General features: G+C 47.7%; 1 protein-coding gene across 1 annotated transcript in view; it reads left to right on the plus strand.

The window, feature by feature from the left end:
• The first annotated feature begins 4760 nt into the window (after positions 1 to 4760).
• Positions 4761 to 22884, plus strand: part of LOC137327027 (lysozyme C-like) — a 64373-nt gene continuing 46249 nt past the window's right edge. Inside the window, exons 1-2 of the mRNA XM_067992407.1 lie at positions 4761 to 4855; positions 16932 to 17076. The gene's annotated coding sequence lies outside the window, so the exon portion shown is untranslated. The remainder of the gene's footprint in view (positions 4856 to 16931; positions 17077 to 22884) is intronic.

Raw genomic sequence — 22884 nt, forward strand, 5'->3', positions numbered from 1 at the left:
TCAGCACTACAGATGGGATGTTGTCGGGGCCCATAGCCTTTGCTGTATCCAGTGCACTCAGCCGTTTCTTGATATCACGTGGAGTGAATCGAATTGGCTGAAGACTGGCTTCCGTGATGGTGGGGATATCGGGAGGAGACTGAAATGGATCATCCACTCGGCACTTCTGGCTGAAGATGGTTGCAAACGCTTCAGCCTTGTCTTTTGCACTCACGTGCTGGACTCCGCCATCATTGAGGATGGGGATGTTTGCAGAGCCTCCTCCTCCCGTTAGTTGTTTATTTGTCCACCACCATTCACGACAGGATGTGGCAGGACTGCAGAGCTTTGATCTGATCCGTTGGTTGTGGAATCGCTTAGCTCTGTCTATAGCATGTTGCTTCCACTGTTTAGCATGCATGTAGTCCTGAGTTGTAGCTTCACCAGGTTGGCACCTCATTTTTAGGTACGCCAGGTGCTGCTCCTGGCATGCTCTTCTCTACACCTCATTGAACTAGAGTTGATCCCCTGGCTTGTTGGTAATGGTGGAGTGAGGAATATGACGGGCCATGAGGTTACAGATTGTGCTGGAATACAATTCTGCTGCAGCTGATGGCCCACAGCGCCTCATGGATGCCTAGTTTTGAGCTGCTAGATCTGCTCTGAATCTATCACATTTGCACTTTCTGTACGCCTCTCGGCTTTCTGTAGTATTGAGTTCTCGGTGTATGACATAAGCTTTCCTTTTTTGCCTTATCTTACCCTGTATGCTCCTTGACATCCAGAGGGCTCTAGATTTGGCAGCCCCACCCTTTTTCTTTGTGGGAAGTGCTGTAGAGGTGCAACCCGTACAGCTTGTACAGGTCCCATCTCCCCCAGAACCAGTCCCAATGCCTCAGGAGTATAAAGCCCTCCCTCCTGCACCATCTCTCCAGCCACGCATTCACCTGCACTATCCTCCTATTTCTACACTCACCAGCACGTGGCACCGGGAGTAATCTGGAGATTACTATCTTTGAGGTCCTGCTTTTTAATTCCTTTCCTAGCTCCTTAAAATCTGCCTGCAGGTCTTCATCCCTCTTTCTACCTATGTCATTGGTACCGATATGGACCACGACCTCTGGCTGTTCACCCTCCCCCCTCAGAATATTCTGCAGCCACTCAGTGACATCTTTGACCCTGGTACCAAGGAAGCAACATACCGTCCGGAATCACGTCTGCGTCCGCAGAAACACCTGTCTATGCCCCTAACTATTGAATCCCCGATCACTATTGCTCTCCTCACCTTTCTCTTCCCCCCCTCTACAGAAACATAGAAACATAGAAAATAGGAGCAAGAGTAGGTGGTGAATACTGGTGGGGGAGAGGGTTCTTCTGGGGAGTCCAGCCAGAGCCCAGTCCATAGCACCATGGGTGGCTCAGCTGGAGTATTGTGTGCAGTTTGGGTTATTTTGAATGGCCATGTTTCTGTAATAGCTAAGATATTCGGCTGCTGGTGGAATAGGATGTGTTTCTTGACGCTTCCTATACTTACAGAGAATTGCTATGGTACATTTGAGAGTGGTTTGATAGGTACTGCCTTACGGTTGCTGTAATTTACAACAGTGTTTGAACAAGATTCCTGGCACCCATGGGTGGCCTGCTAGGGCTCCTGCTGGGCATAAAACATGACTGGGACCATGCAGAGAGGCCACGCGGAGCAGGTCAAGCTGCAAGGAAAGGGAGGAGGAGGCACAGGGCACTGAGCAGGAGGCCATATCGAACGAGGGCCTTCAGGGACCAATTCTCTTACCTCAACATGAACGAAGATCAGTGCATCCGACGGCTGCAGTTCACCAAAGAGGTTGTGATGGAGATATGTTAACTGCCGCAGCCACAACTGCAGCTTCAGTCCAGGGCAAGGACAGCATTGCCTGTGGCTGTCAAGGTCACCGTGGCGCTGAGCTTTTACGGCTCTGGATTCTTTCAGGCCGCTGTTGGCGATCTGTACATACCATAGGCATCCTCAAGCAGTGCTTCCGCTGCCTGGACCGTTCTGGGGGAGCCCTCCAGTACTCAGCTGAGCGGGTGTCAAGATTCATCATGATATGCTGCATGCTGCACAACCTCACCATAATGAGGGAACAGCCCTTGCCACCAATTATCCGGCAAGACCTTCAACCAGAGGCTGAGGAGGAGGAAGAGGCTGAGGATGAGGGGGACAAGACGGAGGGGAAAATGGAGGGGGGCAACAAGGAACACTGGCCCTGTCTGCCAGGGCTCTGAATGCTCACCTGATCCGTGAGCGATATCAATAACGTGAACGACACCTCCCAAGTCACCGACTATCCTACACTCCCCGCCCGTCCTCTCCCACATGACCATCAAATCACCCTCCATATGATTACACATTGCTTCCACCACCAAATGCAAATTCAGATTCACAATTATAAATTAACACATGAAAGGACGCAAACAAAATGAAACTATTCAACCTTGTGCATTCCCTTAGTGCCTTTTGTTCGTGTGCCTTTACCTATCCTAGTGATCCTACGAGATGCTTCCCCAGTGCCTGGAGCATGGGTGGTGGGAGGCTGCTGTCCTTCAATGGAGGAGCGTCCAGATGGCCTTGGAGGACGACCTCGAGCAGCTCTGGGCTAGGAGGGCCCGGCTTCAGACTGCACCGTCTCAGCCTGGGCTACAGCAGTCTGGCCTGGCTGGCTGATAGGCACAGCAAGGGCACTGGTGGAGTGGCAGGGATGGGAGCAGGAACGCTGTCGTCCGGAGAGAGGACAACAGGTTCGATTGCCATGGCACCACTGCCACTTGCACAGGGCAGTGTCTCAGCACTCCTGGCAATCAGCTGGAGAACGGATTGCTGGAGTGCTGTGATGCCTTGGAAGCCCCGTTCCACAGTGGTCCCCAGAGCCCCAGATAGCAGCAGTCTGAACTGCCAAAGCAGCAGGCTGAGCTTCAACTGAAGCACGCAGACCTTTGATGACATCAGTTTCTACTGCAATGGAAGCCGCGAATCGGCCATCAGACGTTGCATCATGGTGGGTTCCACAGGTGTGCTGATAGAGGTGACTACCCGTTCCATGTGGGTAAGGATGGGCTCCAAGCTCTGCACAAAGTCCTGTGCCAAGTTCGATGTGGACTCCTCCATGCCCCTTCACATTGTGCGCAGGCTTTCCCGTGCACCAAGCATTTGGTGGTGTACGCCGTCTCCTGTAGCCTGGCCCATCGAAGCCCTCATCTGACTCCTCAGCAGCAGCACCATTGTGTGACTTCGTCCTCCGGCGAGCTGGTCCTGTGGTATCCATTTCCCCCCGCCCCAGCTCCTGCGCACTTGTACCCAGTGTCTCACCACGTGCAGATCCCTCCTCAAACCCAGCCTCTAAAGGGCAATCAATGTCAGTATCTGAGCTGGTGGATGCGAGTGTAAGATCAAATGACGGTGTGGCTTCGTTATCAGTGTCCTCCTCCTCTACCTCTGACGGTGGCAACTCCAGTTCTTGGGTACCTGCAAAGACAAAGGGAGACAGGTTGAGTTGTGGAGCGGGGATAGGAGCGAGTAAGGCGTGTGTGCTGACACCATCTGCAGCACGAGCATCAGAAAAGATTGTGCGATGAGGGAGATGTGGGAAACGAGAAGGAGGATTCGGTATTCAGGGACCCCTTTCGCCAGGACCACCAGCACCGCCAGAGGCCACGTTCACAGCGACGGTCCGCCCAATCATGCGCATCATGGTCTCCTCTGGGGGGGTGAGGACGTGCAGGCGCACCTATCCTCCCTCAGGTCTCTCCTGCTGCCGGCCGTTATGTGCCACCTTCTCCTGCAAGACGGAGGACAGTGTGTGAATGAGTGTCCTGCAAGGTATCTGGGTGATGTGTCTGTCATGGTCGAATAACTGCCAGTATGTGTGACCTGTGAGTGGTGGTTGTGTGGCCTGCAAGTGTGCTACTGTGTGAGGGTGAGATGCAGCATCCAAAGGGCAGCGTTGTGTATGGATGGGCAGCGTTTGTTGGTGGGTGGGTGATGGGGGTGTCGTGCCTGGAGCAGTGCTGCGGTTGGTAGGACGTGCCACTCGACTCTTGCATTCACTCACCTTGACCACTCGTGTCTAATCATTGAACTTTCTCCGGCACTGCACCCATGTGCGTGTTGCCATGTTCCTGGCATTCACCTCCTAGGCCATTCCCTCCCACTGCCTGCGCAGCTGGTATCTGTAGGGTCACCTACCACCATGCGGGTACAGGATGGCCCTCCTTTCAACCTCTCCCACCATTAGGGCCTCCAGTGCATCGTCCGAAAACCTTGGGCCACGCTGTCTTGCCGGCCCAGCAATTCTGCCTGTAATCCTGCACTGCTCTCGTTGACTGTGCACCTCCCCTTTAAGAGGTGCAAGCTGCCTTTACTTAGTGCTGGCCACACCCCATATCAGGCCTCCTGCTGATGCGGGCAGTCTCTCAGCAGCACGGGTAACACTGGCTGCACGTACAAATCATGGTACTGATCAGGCAGCACGAATCTCACGTGGTGCCTGCATCGGAAGCACTGGGCATGGATTAATCGCAGACCGCGACACCCACTCCCGGATTGGGGCGTTATCGACTTTATCCCCCGAAGTTTTTTGGGTTTTTGTGGTAAAGTTTGTTCTGTCTTAAAAAGAAATGTGGCTGGGCTCCAGAATTTCACTCGCACCTGTTTTCTCGGAGTACACTGGCTTCAAATAGGCAGTTTCTGTGAATTTTTGTTTTCTCTGCTCTGTTTCTCGATTGCACAACACGATTGCTGAGATATAAAGCTGCTCCATCAGTCGGAATTCAATTCAATTGAGGGAGTCGCTCACAGTGACATCAGCCCCAGCAAGACCATGGTCAAGGAGCATGCAGGGTAAGATAAGGCCAAAAAGGGAAGCTTATGTCAGACACCGAGAGCTCAATATTACAGAAAGCCGAGAGGAGTATAGAAAGTGCAGGGGTGAAATTAAAAGGGAAATTAGGAAAGCAAAGAGAGGGCATGAAAAAAATACTGGCTAATAAAATCAAGGAAAACCCAAAGATGTTTTATAAATACATTAAGAGCAAGAGGATAACTGAGGAAAGAGAAGGGCCTATTAGAGACTGAAAAAGGTAACCTACGGGTGGAGGCAGAAGATGTGGGTATGGTTTTTAATGAATACCTTGCGTCTGTCTTCATAAAAGAGGGAGACAATGCAGACATTGTAGTTAAGGAGGAGGAGTGTGAAATATTGGATGGGATAAATATAGTGAGGGAGGAAATATTAAGGGGATTAGCATCGTTGAAAGTAGATAAATCACCAGGCCTGAATGAAATGTATCTCAGGCTGTTAAGAGAAGCAAGGGAAGAAATAGCGGAGGCCCTGACCATCATTTTCCAATCCTGCCTGGCTACAGGATTGGTGCCGGAAGATTGGAAGACTGCTAACGTTGTACCGTTGTTTAAAAAGGAAGAAAGAGATAGACTGAGTAATTACAGGCCAGTCAGCCTAACCTCGGTGGTGGGCAAATTATTGAAAACAATTCTAAGGGACAGTATTAATCGTCATTTAGAAAGGCACAGATTAATCAAGGACAGTCAGCATGGATTTGTTAAGGGAGGGTCATGTCTGACGAACTTGATTGAATTTTTTGAGCAGGTAACAAGGAGGGTCAATGGGGGTAGCACGTTTGATGTAATCTACATGGATTTTCGCAAGGCTTTGAACAAGGTCCCACATGGTCAGAAAAAAACAAGCCCATGGGATCCAAGGGAAAGTGGCAAGTTGGATCCAAAATTGGCTCAGTGGCAGGAAGCAAAGGGGATTGGCTAAGGGGTGTTTTTGTGACTGGAAGGCTGTTTCCAGTGGGGTTCCGCAGGGCTCAGTACTCGGTCCCTTGCTTTTTGTGGTATGCATTAACTATTTAGACTTAAATGTAGGGGGCATGATTTTGAAGTTTGCAAATTGGCCGTGTGGTTAATAGTGAGAAGGAAATCAGTAGACTGCAGGAAGATATCAATGGACTGGTCAGGTCGGCAGAAAAGTGACAAATGGAATTCAATTTGGAGAAGTGTGAGGTAATGCATTTGGGGAGGGCAAACAAGGTAAGAACATAAGAACATAAGAAATTGGAGCAGGAGTAGGCCAATCGGCCCCTCGAGCCTGCTCCGCCATTCAATAAGATCATGGCTGATCTGATCCCAACCACAAATCTAAAGAACACAAGAAGTCGGAGCAGGACCCGGCCACATAGCCCCTGGGCCCTCTCCGCCACCCACAGGGCATTGACCGATCCGAACTCAGCTTCATGTCCAATTTCCTGCCCGCTCCCCATAACCCCTAATTCCCTTTACTTATAGGAAACTGTCTATTTCTGTTTTAAATTTATCTAATGATGTAGCTTCCACAGCTTCCTGGGGCAGCAAATTCCACAGACCTACTACCCTCTGAGTGAAGAAGTTTCTCCTCATCTCAGTTTTGAAAGAGCAGCCCCTTATTCTAAGATTATGCCCCCTAGTTCTAGTTTCACCCATCTTTGGGAACATCCTTACTGCATCCACCCGATCAAGACCCTTCACAATCTTATATGTTTCAATAAGATCGCCTCTCATTCTTCTGAACTCCAATGAGTAGAGTCCCAATCTACTCAACCTCTCCTCATTTGTCCGCCCCCTCATCCCCGGGATTAACCGAGTGAACCTTCTTTGTACTGCCTCGAGAGCAAGTATGTCTTTTCTTAAGTATGGAGACCAAAACTGTATGCAGTATTCCAGGTGCGGTCTCACCAATACCTTATATAACTGCAGCAATACCTCCTTGTTTTTATATTCTATCCCCCTAGCAATAAAAGCCAACATTCCGTTGGCTTTCTTGATCACCTGCTGCACCTGCATACCAACTTTTTGATTTTCTTGCACTAGGACCCCCAGATCCCTTTGTACTGCAGTACTTTCCAGTCTCTCGCCATTAAGAAAATAACTTGCTCTCTGATTTTTCCTGCCAAAGTGCATAACCTCACATTTTCCAATATTATATTGCATCTGCCAAATCTCCGCCCACTCACCCAGCCTGTCTATATCCCCTTGCAGGTTTTTTATGTCCTCCTCACTCTCTACTTTCCCTCCCATCTTTGTATCATCTGCAAATTTTGATATGTTGCACTCGGTCCCCTCCTCCAAATCGTTAATATAGATTGTAAAGAGTTGGGGACCCAGCACCGACCCCTGTGGAACACCACTGGTTACTGGTTGCCAGTCCGAAAATGAACCATTTATCCCAACTCTCTGCTTCCTGTTCGATAACCAATCCTCCACCCATGCCAGAATATTACCCCCAATCCCGTGATTTTTTATCTTAAGTAATAATCTTTTATGTGGCACCTTGTCGAATGCCTTCTGGAAGTCTAAATACACTATGTCCACTGGTTCCCCTTTATCCACCCTATACGTTATATCCTCGAAGAACTCAAGCAAATTTGTCAGACATGACTTCCCCTTCATAAAGCCATGCTGACTTTGTCCTATTAAATTATGCTTATCTAAATGTTCCGTTACTGTCTCCTTAATAATAGACTCCAAAATTTTACCCACCACAGATGTTAAGCTAACTGGCCTATAATTTCCAGCCTTCTGCCTACTACCCTTTTTAAATAACGGTGTTACATTAGCAGTTTTCCAATCTGCCGGGACCTCTCCTGAGTCCAGGGAATTTTGGAAAACTATCACCAAAGCATCCACAATCCCTACTGCCACTTCCCTCAAGACCCTAGGATGGAAGCCATCAGGTCCAGGGGATTTATCCGCCTTGAGTCCCATTATTTTACTGAGTACCATCTCCTGAGTGATTTTAATCGTATTTAGCTCCTCCCCCCCGAGAGTCCCCTGTTTGTCCAGTGTTGGGATATTCTTAGTGTCCTCTACTGTAAAGACTGAAACAAAATATTTGTTCAGCATTTTTGCCATCTCCATGTTTCCCACCATTAATTTCCCGGTCTCATCCTCTAAGGGACCTATGTTTGCCTTAGCCACCCTTTTTCTTTTTATATAACTATAGAAACTCTTGCTATCTGTTTTTATATTTTTTGCTAATTTCTTTTCATAATCTAACTTCCCTTTCTTAATCAATCCTTTAGTTACTTTTTGCTGTCTTTTGAAGAATTCCCAATCTTCTATCCTCCCACTAAGTTTGGCTACCTTATATGTCCTTGTTTTTAGTCGGATACTATCCTTGATTTCTTTACTTAGCCACGGGTGGCTGTCATTTCTTTTACACCCTTTTTTCCTCAGTGGAATATATTTATTTTGCAAGTTGTAAAATAACTCCCTAAATGAACACCACTGCTCATGTACCGTCTTACCCTTTAATCTATTTTCCCAGTCCACTTTAATCAATTCCGCTCTCATACCATCATAGTCTCCTTTATTCAAGCTCAGTACGCTTGTTTGAGAATCAACCTTCTCACCCTCTAATTGGATATGGAATTCAACCATGTTGTGGTCGCTCGTTCCAAGGGGATCCTTAACTAGGACATTATTAATTAATCCTGACTCATTACACAGGACCAGGTCCAAGGTTGCCTGCCCCCTTGTAGGATCAGTTACATACTGCTCAAGAAATCCATCCCTGATGCACTCAATGAACTCGTCCTCAAGGCTGCTCTGCCCAATTTGATTTGTCCAGTTAATATGATAATTAAAATCCCCCATAATTATGGCTGTTCCCTTATTACATGCCCCGACTATCTCCTGATTAATACTTCTTCCAGCAGAGTTGCAACTATTAGGAGGCCTATATACTACGCCCACTAATGTTTTTTTTCCCTTATTATTCCTTATCTCCACCCAAACTGTTTCATTATCTTGATGCTTTGTCCCAATATCATTTCTCTGTATTACAGTGATTCCTTCCTTTATTAACATAGCCACCCCACCTCCCCTTCCTTCCTGCCTGTCCTTCCTGATTGTTAAATACCCTGGCATATTTAATTCCCAGTCGTTGTCACCCTGCAGCCATGTTTCTGTAATGGCCACAAGATCATACCCATACGTAGTTATTTGTGCCGTTAACTCGTCCATTTTATTACGAATGCTACGTGCATTCAGATAAAGAACTTTCAAATCTGTTTTGTGACGCTTAGTTCCTGCTTTTTCCTTTTTTAACACTTTACCTATTACTCCATACCTTCTGTCCCTTCCTGTTACGCTTTCCTCTCTCTCCCTGCTCAGGTTCCCAACCCCCTGCCACTTTAGTTTAAACCCTCCCCAACAGCACTAGCAAACACTCCTCCTAGGACAGCGGTCCCAGCCCTGCCCAGGTGCAGACCATCCGGTTTGTACTGGTCCCACCTCCCCCAGAACCGTTTCCAGTGTCCCAGGAATTTGAATCCCTCCCCCTTGCACCATTCCTCTAGCCACGTATTCATTTGAAATATCCTCCTATTTCTACTCTGACTAGCACGTGGCACTGGCAGCAATCCTGAGATTACTACCTTTGAGGTCCTATTTTTTAATTTACCTCCTAACTCCCTATATTCTGCTTTTAGGACCTCATCCCCTTTTTTACCTATATCGTTGGTGCCTATGTGCACCACGACAGCTGGCTGTTCGCCCTCCCCCTCCAAAATGTTCTGTAGCCGCTCCGAGACATCCTTGATCCTTGCACCAGGGAGGCAACACACCATCCTGGAGTCTCGGTTGCGGCCGCAGAAACGCCTGTCTATTCCCCTTACAATTGAGTCCCCTATCACTATAGCTCTGCCACTCTTTTTCCTCCCAGCCTGTGCAGCAGAGCTACCCGTGGTGCCAGGAAGTTGGCTGCTGCTGCCTTCCCCTGATAAGTCATCCCCCCCAACAGCATCCAAAGTGGCATATCTGTTTGAGAGGGGGATGGCCACAGGGGACCCCTGCACTACCTGCCTGCATCTCTTACTCTTCCTGGTGGTCACCCATTCACTTCCTGCCTGTATACCCTTTACCTGCGGTGTGACCAACTCGCTAAACGTGCTATCCACGAGTTTCTCTGCATCGCGGATGCTCCACAGTGAGTCCACCCGCAGCTCCAGCTCCGAGATACGATCGGTCAGTAGCTGCAGGTGGACACACTTCCCGCACACATGGTCGGCAGGGACACTGGTAGTGTCCATGACTTCCCACATCTTGCAGGAGGAGCATATCACGGGTGCGAGGTCTGCTGCCATGACTTGCCTTAGCTTAGTTACCCCTTTTAAATTACGTTGAAATTAGAAAATGTTAACTATACTAGGGACCTAGGTTCACTAAAAAAAAAACACTATCTGCTATAAAACCTGCAGATCTTCCCTTTCTTATTACTTTACTTACAGTAAAATGGTAGAAATACTCACCTGAACCTACTCACCAATCAGCTGCCTCCCCTGTGCCGCGTCACTTTCTGACTGGTGACGTCACCCCGAACTCTGCCGCTGGTCTCAGAGTCTCGCTCTCAGAGTAAGCTCTGGTCTCGCTCTCTCCGCGCTGTTTATATCTCCGCTCTGGTCTCGCTCTCTCCCGCCTCTCACCGCTCTCAGGTCCACTACCGCTCTGCAGGAAAAGCAAGGCAAAGCAGCACCTCCTTCCCCCACTTTACCAAACTCCCACACGTACCGAACTCTCAGCACACTGTGTTGTCCTCACACCGTGCTGTCCGCACTGACAGGCCCCTGTATTTCTACAGTTGAGACTCAGATGAGTCAGGCCTGCCCCACCTTCAGGTACCAATTGAATCTAGCTAACCAATTAACTTGCTACAGCAGCTCTCTGCTGAAGCCAGACAGAAACTTAGAAATTTAAACTTTTAAATTGACCTTAAACAGTTGAAGCAATATGCACTAGATTTAAAGAGATTAACCCTTAAAGAGATTAACCCTTCAACTCCCACACGTACCGAACTCTCAGCACACTATGTTGTCCTCACACCGTGTAAGGGAATACACAATAAATGGGAGAATACTGAGAGGTGTAGTGGAAGTGAGGGACCTTGGAGTGCATGTCCACAGATCCCTGAAGGTAGCAGGACAGGTAGATAAGGTGGTTAAGAAGGCCTACGGGATACTTCCCTTTATTAGCCGAGACATAGAATATAAGAGCAGCGAGGTTATGCTCGAACTATATAAAATACTAGTTAGGCCACAGCTTGAGTCCTGCGTACAGTTCTGGTCAACACATTACAGGAAAGATGTGGCTGCACTAGAGAGGATACAGAGGAGTTTTCTGAGGATGTTGCCAGGACTGGAGAATTTTTGCTATGAGGAAAGATTGGATAGACTGGGGTTGTTTTCTTTGGAACAGAGGAGTCTGGGGGGAGATTTAGTTGACGTGTATTAACTTATGAGGGGCCTAGATAGAGTGGGTAGCAAGGACCTATTTCCCTGAGCAGAGAGGTCAATAACCAGGGGCATAGATTTAAAGTCATTGGTAGAAGGATTAGAGGGGAGCTGAGGAGAAATTTTTTCACTCAGAGGGTGGTGGGGGTCTGGAACTCACTGCCCGAAAGGGAGGCAGAAATCCTCATCGCATTTAAAAAGCACTTGAAATGCCAAAATCTACACGGCTACGGACCAAGTACTGGAAAGTGTGATTAGGCTGGATGGTTCTTTCTCGACCGACACAGACACGATGGGCCGAATGGCCTCCTTCTGTGCCGATAATTTCTATAATTCTGTGAAGACCAGAAGTGAATCAATGTATGTTTGTTACAAATTCAGCCAAACAGGTAACTGAATCAGAGTACATTATCCAGAATTTATTTAAATGGATTTCTTCTTACAGTTAATAAGTTCGTTATATTCTCTCAATATTGTCCTTTCTAAATTCAAATTTAATGGACGACTCTTACTAGATCAGTATCCCTCTTCTCGGTGATTCTTTCATGCATTTCAGCATAGAATCATACAGCACAGAAGGAGGCCTTTGATTGAGTTCTTTGATGAAGTAACAGAAAGAGTTAATTATTTATTTTCCAAGCAGAGAGCCAGCCAGGAACAAAATGGCATAAAGAAATTCTGAATTTTGCATCCAAAGTTTAAAGTTAAGAACCAAGCAAAAAGGTCAGCAGCAAAATATCCCAAGGGCCCTGAATGGCGAAGTTTGAAATCAGCCATTTACTTGGAAGAGGCCAAGACAGGTTCAAGGCTACAGTGAGGAGAGGAGTAGTGCAACAGGGCCACAGATGGAGGACGTGTGTACTGCAAAAGAAAAAGAAGAAAGCTAGAACTTGCATTTATATAGCGCCTTTCACCACCTCAGGACATCCCACATTCTCGACGAGCTGAAGCCAGTAAACTCCGTGCACTCAGGTGCAAGTCAAAGTCAAATTTCTTCTTTACGAGAAAACAACCGTTTGCCGATCCAAAAAAACACATGAAATACATTTAAAGAAACGAGAGACCAATGGGAGTGAAACTCGTCTCAGGCGGTCGTACTAAATAGGCGATAGTGAATCGGCAGCCCGTCTGACACCCGGTCCGATTTGATTATTCATTGAATGGGACGTTCAAAGAGCTGCCGATTCGTTGTCATCCATTTTGATCCACTGCCCAAAATAAGTTTCACCTTAGAATTTTTTTTATTAACTTATTTTGATAACAGCAGGCACTGACTTTCATTGGATTTAAAAGGGGAAAAAGAAACAGCTACTTGTTCAAATGCAAGGACAGCGAGTGGGTGCAGCAGCATCAATCTCTAATTTACTTAAATGTACTTTGTTGCCTGATAATCCGGATGGTGTGTCAGTGCTCAAAGTCGAATTGGGGCCCTGAGCACCAAGATCACTCAGGGGCCCTCCGCACTCCCCCCGCACAGCCTCGTCCCATCCAAAAAAACTCAAATGTGTAGTAAAAAGCACTAAGATATCGGCCTGTCGAATGTTTACACACTGCTGCTCTTCTATGCAGTTTTTCAATGATGAGTTTTACAGTGGACCCCATATTTGGCTGGAGATCCCTCAGTAGGCTCGTGTGGTAATCATTTTATCACAGTATCATAGTAAATACAGCGTAGGAGGAGGCCATTTGGTCCATTGTGCTTGTGCTGGCTCTTTGAAAGAGCTATCCCATTAGTCCCATTGTTACTATTGAATCTGCTTCCACCACCCTTTCAGGCAGCGCATTCCAGATCATAACTACTCGCTGCATAAGAAAGTTTTTCCTCATTTCGCCTTTGGTTCTTTTGCCATCACTTTAAATCTGTGTCATCAGCTTTTCGACCCTTCTGCCAATGGAAACAGTTTCTCATTATTTACTTTATTTAAACCTTTCATGATTTTGATCACTTCGATCAAATCTCCTCGCAACCTTCTCTGCTCTAAGGAGAACAACCCCAGCTTCTCCAGTCTATCCACGTAACTGAAGTCCCTCGTCCCTGGAATCATTCCAGTAAATCTTTTCTGCACCCTCACTAAGGCCTTCACATCCTTCCTAAAGTGCGGTGCCCAGAATTGGACACAATACTCCAGTTGTGGCCGAACCAATATTTTATAAATGTTCAACATAACTTCCTTACTTTTGTACTCCATGCCTTTATTTATAAAGCCCAGTATCCCATATGCTTTTTTAACCACTTTCTGAACCTGTTCTGCCACCTTCAAAGATTTGTGCTTACAGACCCCCAGGTTCCTGCACTACCTTTAGAATTGTACCATACAGTTTAGAAAGTTTACATAACTGAACTCCCTCATCCTTGGCACCATTCTAGTAAATCACCCTCTCCTGCTCCCTCTCCTTGACATCCCTGACATCTTTACTAAAGTGAAGTGCCCAGAATTGAACACAATACTCCAGCTGATGCGTAACCAGTGTTTTATAAAGATTTAGAATAATCTCCTTACTTTTGTACCCTATGCCTCTATTAACAAAGCCCAGCATCCCATATGCCTTTTCAACCGCCTTCTCAACTTGTCCTGCCACCTTCAAAGATTTGTGTATGTGCACCCCCAGGTCTCTCCATTCCTGAACCTCTTGAAAATCGTATAATTTAGCTCATGTTGCCTCTCCTCATTCTTCCTACCAAAATGTATCACTTCACACACTGCGTTAAATTTCATCTGCCATGTGTGTGCCCATTTCACCGGTCTGTCTATGTCATCCTGAAGTCTGTTACTAGCCTCCACATTGTTTACTACAATTCCGAAGTTCGTGTCATCTGCAACCTTTGAGATTATACCCTCTATACCAAGTCCAGGTCATTAATATATATCAAAAAGAGCAGTGGTCCTAATACTGACCCCTGGGAAACACCACTGTATACTTCCCTCCAATCTGAAAAACAATCATTCACCATTACTCTCTGTCAATTTTGTATCCACGCTGCCACTGTCCCTTCAATCCCATGGGCTTTAATTTTGCTAATAAGCCTATCATGTAATACTTTATCAAATGCCTTTTGAAAGTCCATATACACATCAACCTCACTACCCTCATCAACCCTCTCCATTACTTCATCAAAGAACTCAAGCCAGTTAGTCAAATAAGATTTTCCTTGAACAAATTCGTGCTGGCTTTCATTTATTAGCCCATACTTTTCCAAGTGCCAATTAATTTTGTCCGGATTGTTGTCTCTAATAGTTTTTCCAGCACCGACGTTATGCTGACTGGCCTGTAATTGCTGGGCTTATCCCTCTCCTCTTTTTTGAACAGAGGTGTAACATTTGCAATCCGCCAGTCCTCTGGCACCACTCCCATATCTAAGGAGGATTGGACGATTGTGGCCAGAGCCTCTGCAATTTCCATCCTTCCTTCCCTCAGAAACCTAGGATGCATCCCATCTGGATCAGGTGGCTTTGCTATTTTGAATATCGCCAATCTTTTAAGTACCTCCTTGATCTATTTTTATCCTATCCAGTATCGCTGCCACCTCCTCCTTTACTGCTACAATGGCAGCATCCTCTTCTCTAGTGAAGACCGATGTGAAGTATTCATTTAGTGCCTCAGCCATGCCCTCTGCCTCCACAAGATGATCTCCTTTTTAGTCCCTAGTCGGACCCACCCTTCCTTTGACTACCCATTTACGATTTATATGTTTATAAAAGACTTTCGTGTTCCCTTTTAGGTTAGTCACTAATCTATTCTCATATTCTCTCTTTGTCTCTCTTATTCCATTTTTTAGATCTCCTCTATACTTTACGTATTCAGCCTGGTTCTCTGCTGTGTTATGAGCCTTACATTTGTCATAAATCTCCTTTTTCTGTTTTGTTTTAATCTCTATATCTTTAGTCATTCAGGGGGCTCTAGCTTTGGATGAACTTCCTTCCCCCCTCGTGTCTACTCTGTACCCGAACCAATTCCTCCTTGAAGGCCTCCCACTGTTCAATTACTGTTTTGCCACCAATTTTTGACACCAATCTACCTGGGCAAAGATCCCTTTTAAATTCACTGAAATTTGCTCCCGTCCAGTTAATTATTTTCACATTTGATTGTTCCTTGTCTTTTTCCATAACTGTTCTAAACCTAATGATATTATGATCACTGTTCCCCAAATGCTCCCCCACTGAAACATGCTCCACCTGCCCCACTTCATTCCCCAGAACTAGATCCAGCACTGTTTCCTTCCTAGTTGGGCTGGAAACACACTGTTCCAGAAAGTTCTCTTGAACACATTTCAGGAATTCCTCCCCCTCTTTGCCCTTTACACTGTCACGTTCCTAGTTTATGTTGGGATAATTGAAATCCCCCATTATCACCACTATATAATTCTTGCATCTTTCTATAATTTGCCTACAAATTTGCTCCTCTATCTCCTTCCCATTATTTGGTTGCCCTTAGTATACACCCAGTAGTGTCATAGCTCCTCTATTGTTCCTCAATTCTAACCAAATAGATTCTGTCTTTGACCCCTCAACTACACCATCCCTTTCCGGTGTTATAATAGTTTATCTGATCAATATTGCCACCCACCGCCCACCCCACCCACACCAGTGCCCAGATGTGCCTGAACCTCTGCCCCTGACCCCACCAAAGTTTGTAGGGACAAGTCACAGGGTTTAAATGTCTTTGGTGGGCTTGGGACACATCTGGGTGTTCTGCTTCCCGCTGAAGAGTTTGAATATCGGGTGGAAGAGTCGTGGGCCAGAGGAGGGGCAGGGTTTGGGGGGGTGGGCAGTGCCGGATTCCTCCCCAGAAGAAAACAATCGGCCTCTCCTTAGACAGGGAGCAGGTTAAAAACTTTTTAAAAAATTATGATGGCCAAATCCTTTTGTGGGTCCAGGCTTCAGTTGTGCCTTGGATTCCGAGATCATCCCCTCGCCCTCACCCCACCCACACCCCCTCCCCGAGGTGGGCTGAGATATATCAGGCTCTACCGGGCAAACCTCTGCCGGGTCATTCTGAAGGCCCGGGACGTAAGAAAGAAAGAATGAATTGCATTCATGCAGCACCTTTCACAACCTCAGGACGCTCCAAAGCACTTCACAGACAATGAAGTACTTCTTGAAGAAAAACCACTGTTGTAATCGAGGAAACACAGCAGCCAGTTTGCACTCAGCAAGATCCCACAAACAGCAAAGAACCAGAAAATCTGTCTTTGTGATATTGTTTACGAAACAAATATTAACCCAGGAAACCAACTATCTCAATACTGACACTGGATTATCAAACTAGATTTTTTACTTGAGGTGTCTGGAGTGAAATTTGAACCCATAAACCTGCTGATTTAGAGGTGAATAAGCTGCCCACTGAGCCACAGCTGACACCTCCCAATGTGGGCGTCTCGGCCCCCTATAATGCCATTCCAGAAAGTTCACTCGTTTCCGGGTGCACGGCCTGCAAAGTTACGACGGGCAGGTGCAGATTTTTGGTGCCTACGTTTATTGTATTTTCGGAAAAGTTTGTTCTGACTTCAAAAAAAATGTGGCCGGGCTCCAGAATTCCACTCATGCCTGTTTTCTCGGAGTACGCTGGCTTCAGATCCTTTGGAATAGGCAATTTCTGTGAATTTTTGTTTTCTCTGCTCTGTTTCACAGTTGCGCAACACGATTGCTGAGATATAAAGCTGCTCCATTGGACGGAATTCAATTCCATTGAGGGAGTCGCTCGCAGTGACAGCAGTCCCGGCAAGACCAGCAGTGAATCAACACGAGTATCTTTGTTACAAATTGTGGTAAACAGGTAAGTGAATCAGAGTACGTTAACTAGAATTTATTTGAATAGTTTTCTCCTTACAGTTAATAATTTATTTTCATTCTCCCATTATTGTTCAATCTAAATTCATATTTAATGGATGCCTCTCACTGGATCAGGACCCCTCCTCTCGGTGACTATTCCAGTGTTTCATTCCAGAATCATAGAATCATACAGCACAGAATGAAGCCTTTGATTGGGTTCTTTGATGAAGTAACAGAAACGGTTGATGAGGGTAGCACGATTGACATTTGTAAAGTATTAGGGTACGGTAGCATAGTGGTTATGTTACTGGACTAATAATCCTAGAGGCTTGGACTAAAATCCAGAGTCATGAGTTCAAATCCTGCTGTGGCAGCTGACGAGTTTAAATTCAACTAATTAATTTTTTTTAAAATGCAATTAATTAAATAAAAATCTGGAATTAAAATACTCGTATCAGTAATGATGGCCATGAAGCTACCGGATTGTCGTAAAAACCCATCTGGTTCACGAATGTCCTTTAGAGAAGGAAACCTGCTGTCCTTACCTGGTCTGGCCGATATGTGACTCCAGACCCACAGCAATATGGCTGATTCTTAATTGCCCTCTGAAATGGCCGAGCAAGCCACTCAGTTGTAAAATCTCGCTACGAAAAGTCATAATAAGAATAAAACCGGACGGACCACTAGGCACCGGACACGACAACGGCAAAACACCAAGCCCAGTCAACCCTGCAAGGTCCTCCTTACTAACATCCGGGGACTTGTGCCAAAATTGGGAGAGCTGTCCCACAGACGAGTCAAACATAGCCATACTCACAGAATCATACCTTTCAGCCAACGTCCCAGACTCTTCCATCACCATCCCTGGGTCTGTCCTGCCGGTGGGACAGGACATACCCAGGGTGGCGGTACAGTGATATACAGTCAGGAGGGAGTGGCCCTGGGAGTCCTCAACATTGACTCTGGGCCCCATGAAATATCATGGCATCAGGTCAAACATGGGCAAGGAAACCTCCTGCTGATTACCACCTACCGTCCTCCCTCAGCTGATGAATCAGTCCTCCTCCATGTTGAGCACCACTTGGAGGAAGCACTGAGGGTAGCAAGGGCACAAAATGTACTCTGGGTGGGGGACTTCAATGTCCATCACCAAGGGTGTCTCGGCAGCACCACCACTGACCGAGCTGGCCGAGTCCTGAAGGATATCGCTGCGAGACTGGGCCTGCGGCAGTTGGTGAGCGAACCAACACGAGGGAAAAACTTACTTGACCTCGTCCTCACCAATCTACCTGTCGCAAATGCATCTGTCCATGACAGTATTGGTTGGAGTGACCACCGCACAGTCCTCGTGGAGATGAAGTCCCGTCTTCGCACTGAGGACACCATCCAACGTGTTGTGTGGCACAACCACCGTGCTAAATGGGATAGATTCAGAACAGATCTAGCAGCTCAAAACTGGGCATCCATGAGGCGCTGTGGGCCATCAGCAGCAGGAGAATTGTATTCCAGCACAATCTGTAACCTCATGGCCCGGCATATTCCTCACTCTACCATTACCAACAAGCCAGGGGATCAACCCTGGTTCAATGAGGAGTGTAGAAGAGCATGCCAGGAGCAGCACCAGGCGGACCTAAAAATGAGGTGCCAACCTGGTGAAGCTACAAGTCAGGACTACATGCATGCTAAACAGCGGAGGCAACATGCTATAGACAGAGCTAAGCGATTCCACAACCAACGGATCAGATCAAAGCTCTGCAGTCCTGCCACATCCAGTCGTGAATGGTGGTGGACAATTAAACAACTAACGGGAGGAGGAGGCTATGCAAATATCCCCATCCTCAATGATGGCGGAGTCCAGCACGTGAGTGCAAAAGACAAGGCTGAAGCGTTTGCAACCATCTTCAGCCAGAAGTGCCGAGTGGATGATCCATCTCAGCCTCCTCCCGATATCCCCACCATCACGGAAGCCAGTCTTCGGCCAATTCGATTCACTCCACGTGATATCAAGAAACGGCTGAGTGCACTGGATACAGCAAAGGCTATGGGCCCCGACAACATCCCAGCTGTAGTGCTGAAGACTTGTGCTCCAGAACCAGCTGCGCCTCTAGCCAAGCTGTTCCAGTACAGCTGCAACACTGGCATCTACCCGACAATGTGGAAAATTGCCCAGGTATGTCCTGTCCACAAAAAGCAGGACAAATCCAATCTGGCCAATTACCGCCCCATCAGTCTACTCTCAATCATCAGCAAAGTGATGGAAGGTGTCGTCGACAGTGCTATCAAGCGGCATTTACTCACCAATAACCTGCTCACAGATGCTCAGTTTGGGTTCCGCCAGGACCACTCGGCTCCAGACCTCATTACAGCCTTGGTCCAAACATGGACAAAAGAGCTGAATTCCTGAGGTGAGGTGAGAGTGACTGCCCTTGACATCAAGGCAGCATTTGACCGAGTGTGGCACCAAGGAGCCCTAGTAAAATTGAAGTCAATGGGAATCAGGGGGAAAACTCTCCAGTGGCTGGAGTCATACCTAGCACAAAGGAAGATGGTAGTGGTTGTTGGAGGCCAATCATCTCAGCCCCAAGACATTGCTGCAGGAGTTCCTCAGGGCAGTGTCCTAGGCCCAACCATCTTCAGCTGCTTCATCAATGACCTTTCCTCCATCATAAGGTCAGAAATGGGGATGTTCGCTGATGACTGCACAGTGTTCAGTTCCATTCGCAACCCCTCAAATAATGAAGCAGTCCGAGCCCGCATGCAGCAAGACCTGGACAACATCCAGGCTTAGGCTCATAAGTGGCAAGTAACATTCGCGCCAGATAAGTGCCAGGCAATGACCATCTCCAACAAGAGAGAGTCTAACCACCTCCCCTTGACATTCAACGGCATTACCATCGCCGAATCCCCCACCATCAACGTCCTGGGGGTCACCATTGACCAGAAACGTAACTGGACCAGCCATATAAATACTGTGGCTACTAGAGCAGGTCAGAGGCTGGGTATTCTGCGGTGAGTGACTCACCTCCTGACTCCCCAAAGCCTTTCCACCATCTACAAGGCACAAGTCAGGAGTGTGATGGAATACTCTCCACTTGCCTGGATGAGTGCATCTCCAACAACTCTCAAGAAGCTCGACACCATCCAAGATAAAGCAGCCCGCTTGATTGGCACCCCATCCACCACCCTAAACATTCACTCCCTTCACCACTGACGCACTGTGGCTGCAGTGTGCACCATCCACAGGATGCACTGCAGCAACTCGCCAAGGCTTCTTCGACAGCACCTCCCAAACCCGCGACCTCTACCACCTAGAAGGACAAGAGCAGCAAGTACATGGGAACAACACCACCTGCACGTTCCCCTCCAAGTCACACACCATCCCGACTTGAAAATATATCGCCGTTCCTTCATTGTCGCTGGGTCAAAATCCTGGAACTCCCTTCCTAACAGCACTGTGGGAGAACCGTCACCACACGGACTGCAACGGTTCAAGATGGCGGCTCACCACCACCTTCTCAAGGGCAATTAGGGACGGGCAATAAATGCTGGCCTCGCCAACGACGCCCACATCCCGTGAACGAATAAAAAAAAAAGAGTTTCTACAGTATATAAAAAGGAAGAGAGTAGCAAAAGTAAATGTTGGTCCCCTAGAAGCTGAGACAGGAGAAATTATAATGGGGAATCAGGAAATGGCAGATGCATTAAACAAATATTTTGGCCCCGATATGAGAGTGGAGGTGAGATGGCAGCAGGGGGGTGAATGGGTGCGCGGGTAACCCAACTAATAAAAAATGTCCATTTCCCACACGATCGCAATTCAACTGGTGTCACTTAAAGCGGCTTCCGGGTTTGCCGTCCGAAAGCTGCACAGTGGGCGGACTGCGCACCCGCATCACAGGCTGTCAGCTGGAGGAGCTCTATTTAAAGGGCCATAGCTCCAATGGCTTATCCTGGAGCAAACACCCACACACCACAATGGAGCAGCACAGGGGCAAGGCTGCTCCAAGGTTCAATGCTGCCTCCTCTCCAGGTGACCGAGTCTGCCCCTGCACAGGTGCAGGTGGAGCAGTCTTTGGAGGGGCCCTCATGGGCTCCAAAACCCACAGGGCAGAGGCCCAAAGCATCTAAGCAGTCAGGGCATGAACATGAGCAACCTGCCACTACCTTTGCTGCAGCCACACGGGATGCACCACGTAGAAATAGCCACAAGAGAAAGGTGAAGGGTATGTGAGCACGAAGGGTATGCACAAGGGTGTTTGACAGATGGTCATCTTTTTCATTTATATTTGTTTTTTGTTAATATCACATTAAATATTATGATTGTCACCACTACTGCCACGTCTTGGTCATTCTTGACTGGCTTTTGTGACAGGGCCCTTTCATCAGGTTCACCATGAACGACGACACTTGATGCCACCCATTGGGTCACTTTACAGTGGACGTATGTGTAGTTGCAGGACTGTTTGGTGCAGGAAAGGGTGGGCAGCCTGGGTGTGGGCGCTGCTCTTTCCAGGTGGTCTGAAGACTGGATCTTCACACTTTCTAATGTTAGGAGAACCGTTCACATATCAGTGACTCCCTGGCCTCACGAGCAGCCAGGTGAGCCCCTGCTCTGCCCTTGGGTTCCTCCTGCTCCTCCTCCTCCTCCTCAATGTGGGTGGCAGGTGTGGATGGGGCCTCTTCAAATGGCACCCTTCCCTGTTGTGCCATGTTGTGCAGGGCACAACACTACTATAATGTATCCCACTTTGTCTGGTGCATATTGAAGCGCTCCCCCAGAACGATCAAGACACCTAAATTGTATCTTGAGCAGCCCTATAACATACTCAACTGTAGACGTGGTGGCGATGTGGCTGTCTTTATATCGACGCTGTTGCTCGGTGATGGGGTTCCTCAGAGGTGTCATGAGCCATGTGTGCAGGGGGTATCCCTTGTCCCCGAGGAGCCAGCCCTTAAGGATGTTCAGTGCATGGAAGAGGGGCGGGATCTTGGATTCCCTCAGGATGAAGGAATTGTGGCAGCTGCCAGGGAAGCTGGCGCACACGTGAAGGAATCTTTTGCGGTGGTCACAAACGAGCTGAGCGTTGATGGAGTGATACCCCTTTCTGTTGATGAACAGTCCTGGCTCATGTGGAGGTGCTCGGATTGCTATATGGGTACAGTCAATTGTACCCTGAACCCTATGCACTTGTGTGCAGACGACTGAGAGACCCTGGCGCTGTCCCCGGTGGCACCCTGGAATGATCCGGAGGCGAAGAAATTGCGGACAGTGGTGACTTTGACAGTGACAGGTAAGGAGATGCTGCTCGGCCCTGCCGGGAGCAGCTCGGTATGAAGGAGGCTGAGATGTCTGCGACCACCTGGCGACTCACTCTGAGCCTCCGTATGTCCTGCTCCTCAGAGATGTCCAGGAAGCTGAGCTTCACTCTGTAGAGCCTGTGGCGAGGGTAGTGCCACCTGCGACATCGTGATCTCTGTTGTTGCCCTGTGTGCTCTTGTGCAGGTGCCAGGGTTCAGCACTGTATTGTGGAGCTCCAAGTGGCGGAGGTGGCCTGGCGAGGCTGGTGATGTTGCTCGTCCTCAGATGTAGCGGTAAATGCAGCCATGGCACCTCCCATCCTGACGGTGTGAGTTTGAGGGGGTCGGAAAAGTAGTTAAATATATGTGAACAGAAGAATTGTGAGTGGAAAGTAAGAATTTTTAGTGAAAACACAAAGATCTTGCAGCCAAAAGTTTGTCTGAAAGAACTGAGTACCCTGCTGCAAGAACTCACCTTTTCTCCACATCTGTCAAACAAGCATTCGAATGTCCA

The sequence above is a fragment of the Heptranchias perlo genome, chromosome 11 (assembly GCF_035084215.1).
Source record: "Heptranchias perlo isolate sHepPer1 chromosome 11, sHepPer1.hap1, whole genome shotgun sequence".
Classification (NCBI taxonomy): Eukaryota; Metazoa; Chordata; class Chondrichthyes; order Hexanchiformes; family Hexanchidae; genus Heptranchias; species Heptranchias perlo.